Below are 5,294 nucleotides of genomic sequence, written 5' to 3'. Positions count from 1 at the left end.
TCCGTTCTCCATTTCGCGCCACTGTCCACTATCCACTATCCACTGTCCACTACGCCTGGAACAGGCTAGTTCATAGTGGGCTGGAGAGTTTTTTTCCAATGCCGATGCGAGGGATCTATAGATGTCCATTTAGGAGCATTTGACATTTTAAAAGCTCATACTCACGCTGCAGCTATTCCTGCTTTAGCATTAGTCAAAAGCCACTTTTTTTCTATTTTCCGCTTTGCTGTAGATTTTGGCGATTTGTTTTTGACGATGGTGTTTCATCATCGATCGAAACGAGTTAAAGTATTTTCTGAAACGTTCGTTACAAAGTACCTTTATAAGCGTGATAGTAATACATTGAAACGTACATGTATCATGTAGACATAATTACTTGAAAGGGAAAACTCGCAAGAAAAAAGAAAGTGTTCTAATTATTTAATATTGGTCGTCTCCGTCTTAAATTTAACATATTTATGCCTTTTGACGGATGCTTAAATTAATAAAACACACCACTGTACTTGTTTAAAGTCTGTTTTCGTTGGGCTCGGTCGTCGACGTCGTTCAAAAAAGCCGACTTTTGAGCAATTTTGGTCGATATTTACAGACAGTCGCTCTTAAGAACTTAGTTAATAGCAATAAAATATAGTGGCGTTCATATTTTGCTGCAAAATCCTAATTTGTGTTTGCATAGGAATTATTTCTTATGCTACAACTACGGTATTATTTCCGTTTCATCAAAGAAGGAAACCTCTTTCAAACTCGTCACCAGGTGTAACTAATAGTAATTCATGTATAGAGATCTTAGTGTCTAATAGTTTCTCAGTCACACTCGGAAAAGACTGATTTGATTTCTAAAAACGTTTACCTGTTATCATGTCTGTCACAACCAGGCTGAATATCAGCAAGTTATATGCAGATCTCAGCATCCGATAATTCTTCAGTATAAGAATGCAAAAAAGACCGTTACCAATAAGAGCCAGGGCAGCAATAAAACCAAACGCTACTGGCAGCAGGTAGGAATAAGCTACAGCTGAAGCTGGAGGCGTAGTCGGTGTCGACATATTTGTCAGATAGCTTGGAGCGCTTTTATTGTTTAACATCTAAAGACGACACAGTAGAAATAGAAAAAAAATCAGTAGCAATCGCAAGGTAGAAATATTATTAAGGAAATTGTATTTTGGAACCGTCTTATTTTATGCGACTAGGATCTGATAATGATTTTAATTTTATTATTATGCACTCGAAACATTTCTCTGTTTCTGATTGGCTTAAATCCCCCGGTTGATTCCTCATAACTGGCTACCGTTGACCAAATTTTGGAAGAAATTGCCGATATCAGTACAATAATTGACGTCAATTGTACAGTAGCAACGGAATTAAAAGGTGATCGCTTCTCTTATTCCTATTTTCCTTTTAATAGACTGTCCGACAACCGAGCTCAAGTTACTTCAGGGGCAGGTCTAGGCAAGCCTATTGTTTCTATTGAAGTAGAGTGACGCTCATTAGTAAACCTATCCACTTCATTATATATGGAGGAAGGCAGTGACTAGGCACTTAATTAGTATGGAGGAAGGCACTTTTTTTCCCTAGGTTATAACAATTGGTGACGTCATTGACTAGACCCATACGCATATCAATGATTTACCTATACCTATACCTTTACCTATACACCAACGAGGTTAAGTTTGCTGAAGCCCTACTACGGATGGTGTTTTATCCAGTGGATAGTGTTATCCGTCTTTTATATGTAACTTGGGTCAGGTGGTCACAGTGAGTACTTAAGATAGTGACAGCTCCTTGAGCTATAAACAACCTTTGGCGGCTCGCCTTTATTGAAATATGCAAATGATTTCTTCAACTTATCTCCAAAGAGCTCTGTCTTGGGTGCAAATACAACTGAGTCAGCGTTCGTGACCTAGGCGAAGCTAAATCGGGATTAAAGCTCCAAATTTTCAAAAATTTTGTCTACATCACCGCGGGTGCCAATTCAAAATACCTCATTACATATCAAGGCTCGTCTTGCAAACACATAGGCAAAGCTAAATGGGGAAGTGGAGCTGTAAAAAGATGCTCCAAAATTTCACAGTTTTGTCCACAGCTCTTCCGTATACGTGTTAGAACACAACTAGCTTCCGCTTGCAAATATTGTGCACATTTCCTAATGAAAATGAACCGCCCTTAATCAATTTTAGCTAAATTGTTTAAAGAATATCTTTTGCAGTTTGCTTGAAGTTTGGTTTCTCCTTGAAATAAATCCAGTCGCACACGTACAGAAATTAAGTCCCAATCTTTTAAGGATTATTTCAAAATATACGAACTTTGAGGTGCAACATAACATTCTCGAAAATGTTCGAAACGATGTTATAGAGAAATAAAAAGTCATTTTCAATATTTTTAGTGAACTAATAAAAAAGCTATGAAGCTACCGGAAATATTTACAATTTACAAAATGTTCGATATTTTAAATGTACCTAAATATAACGAAAGCACATGCAATTCATACCTCGCTCAATTAAAGCTAACCTGATTTGAAACACTTTACGACCAAACTCGACTAGAAGATGAACGCTAAGATTTTACCTTCCTGTTATTACTTGTTCAGTGCTCTGCTTCTGAAGATCTGATTGATATTTCTTGTTAGATTTGTCGGCGGAAATGTTGATCAACTGGGGATTTGGCTTCTCAAAATCAACCACTCAGGTTAACCTCTACCCTTTCAAAGTTTATTCTTGAATGACACCGCAATAACTTTCGATTTCGATAACAGATAATGTTTGTCTACTCAATTTCCTTATGGGAACACAGGTAGCCCAAGCTCGAAATATGATCATCGGCCAGCATCGGCGTTGTTGCGTAACATTCGAAATATAAGGATTTGTATGGGAAAAAAACCTATCGTTTCTGTAACCTACGAAAATGAAAGGATTTCAATAAAAAACAGCTTACCTTGCTTAAAATGTGTGTTACGTCTCTCCTGTGTGGTCCACGGGCCGATTTATGGCCGTTTTATGGGTTGTACTGTAAACGGTTTTCTCTCTATATAAACCTTTATATACTGTATAAAGAGAGAAAACCGTTAACATAAAAACCCATAAAACGGCCATAAATCGGCCCGTGCAACACACAGGAGAGACGTAACGCACATTTTAAGTAAGGTAAGCTGTTTTTTATTGAAATCCTTTCATTTTCGTAGGTTACAGGAAAGATAGGTTTTTTTCCCATACAAATCCTTATATTTTGAATGTTATGCATCAATGCCGATGCTCGCCGATGCTCATATTTCGAGCTTGGGTTACCTGTGATGGGAATTGAAAGGACGAGACCCGAGGTGCGAGAGTATTGCACGCTTCGGGCGTTCTTAAAAATCATACTGATATTAGCGAAAAATAGAGGAATTTTCTTATCATGCTATCACAAAATGCATTATTTGTCTTCAAATAAAATTTTATGCGACAGTTTAGCATTACACAGTCCGGAATATCCCTAAATTTAAGGACAGGGCCAACTGGTAATGCGACACTTTTCAACCAATGAGAAGGGGCGCTTGTGTTTATCAAAAAACAAATCAAAACATCGCCGCTGTGATCAAATATTTTCAAAACAGCGGACGGAGTCGGACAGAATCAGTCATCGTTTCGAGGCTCTCAGGCATATTTTTAAGACTTTTCATGAGGTATACACAATTTTTTTTAAGTGGACAGCGTATCGGAAGCCATATTGGAAGTGTCTCGTGAAATATTCAGCACATTTTGTGGCTTATTTCTTCTTTTAAACAACGTGATGTATGGGCGAGACTGGTCGGTTTTCAAGGTAGGTGAACAAGTATGTATTATTTTTCGATTCACAGTTTTTTTTTACGATTGTCATATATTTATTGATTGTCATATCGATTAACTTTTATCATGTTGAATGTGGGGATGGTAGACAACCTAGAATTTTGGTAGACCAGTTTTGAATTCCGAGGTCCAAAACACGTACGTTTTCCATTCCCGGGTTTCTCACAGAGCCGTGTTGTTACTTTTTTTCGCATTAGTACGAGCCTTTGCCTTTTTTCTTTTCAAGGCCAAAACAACTTTATTAGTCTTATGGATATTCACGTCCAACATCTCGCCTAATTTTGCCGAATTTGTGGGGATGAAATTGAAGATCATAAGCGCAAGGTAGATTGTAACAGCTTTGTTTCTGAAATTCACCAAATCTGAAAAGATTTAATGTTGCTGGATTCTCCAAATGTTCATCCACCGTTAACAAACAATCAAAGGAAGAAGGCAAATTTCAATGTATTTCGCTTCTCATTGAACATGCACTGAATCTGGGATCAAATTAAAACATTGCAGGTACTACAGCAAGCAAGAAAAGATCAACACGAAACAACACCAAAAAACAAACAAGAAAAATAAAATTAATAAATTTGAACTACTTTTTATTCTTTTTATGATGACTGGTTCTTTGATTCTTGTCCTGTAGAAGCTAATAGGTAGTACCAATCCTGTTTTGTATGATCTCAACAAATTTTCACACTCTTTCTAAGGCTATTTTTACACGGGACCAGTTTGTTTCTATCAAAAATCTTGCAAACCATGCCAGTGAAGCCACGACCACTGCGATCGGTCCGGAATCAGTTCGAACACCCCAATGATTCCTTGCAATGAATAATGCTCTTATTCTCTTACATGAAATGTTTTCTTTGAAATATTAAATGCGAAACCTAGACGAGTACTGTAAGCTCATCTTTAATTTTTGTCCGTCGACTCCGTCCGTTGTTGTGAAAATTTTTGAGCACTGGGGCGATGTTTTGATTTGTTTGTTGATTAACACAAGGGCACCTTCTCATTGGTTGAAAAGAGTGGCGTGACCAGCTGGCCCTGTCCTTTTTCCAGTAATCGGACACTTAGCTATGCGCACAGGATTATGGGATCGCCAGGGGGCAAACATTGCAAGTCGCTACAAAGAAATGTATGGCGTGGAGCTGTTTCTCCGTTAGAAGCAGTGTCTTTGGACAGAGAATGCAACATTTTGCCATGATTTTATGAGAAGCGGAGGTGACCAATGTTGGTGCGGATCAATGCGATGAAATCTATCGATAAACACTGATTCTTGCGAAAGGTCGACTGTGAATTCACTAAATGGTCTCGAAATATTTAGTACTAACTTAGGTATAAATGAGCGGAGAATGTGGACTCATTTAAGCCTTTCCAGTTGTACTTACACGTGCTCATATTTACAACAAGTGTAATTACACTCCGCTCGGCGGCGATCACAATGCTGTGCCGGTTTGTGACAACGATCAAAGGTAAGCTTATGTATTG

General features: G+C 38.0%; 1 protein-coding gene across 1 annotated transcript in view; it reads right to left on the bottom strand.

Annotated features, from left to right (window-relative positions):
* LOC140921241 (galanin receptor 2a-like) overlaps positions 1–2,597 on the bottom strand; it is a 99,590-nt gene extending 96,993 nt beyond the window's left edge. Inside the window, exon 1 of the mRNA XM_073371222.1 lies at positions 2,509–2,597. The gene's annotated coding sequence lies outside the window, so the exon portion shown is untranslated. The remainder of the gene's footprint in view (positions 1–2,508) is intronic.
* Positions 2,598–5,294: the final 2,697 nt, after the last annotated feature.

Source organism: Porites lutea, chromosome 12 (assembly GCF_958299795.1).
Source record: "Porites lutea chromosome 12, jaPorLute2.1, whole genome shotgun sequence".
NCBI lineage: Eukaryota > Metazoa > Cnidaria > Anthozoa > Scleractinia > Poritidae > Porites > Porites lutea.
The sequence above is the reverse complement of the archived record's forward strand: the minus strand, read 5'-3'. Positions and strand labels throughout refer to the sequence as shown.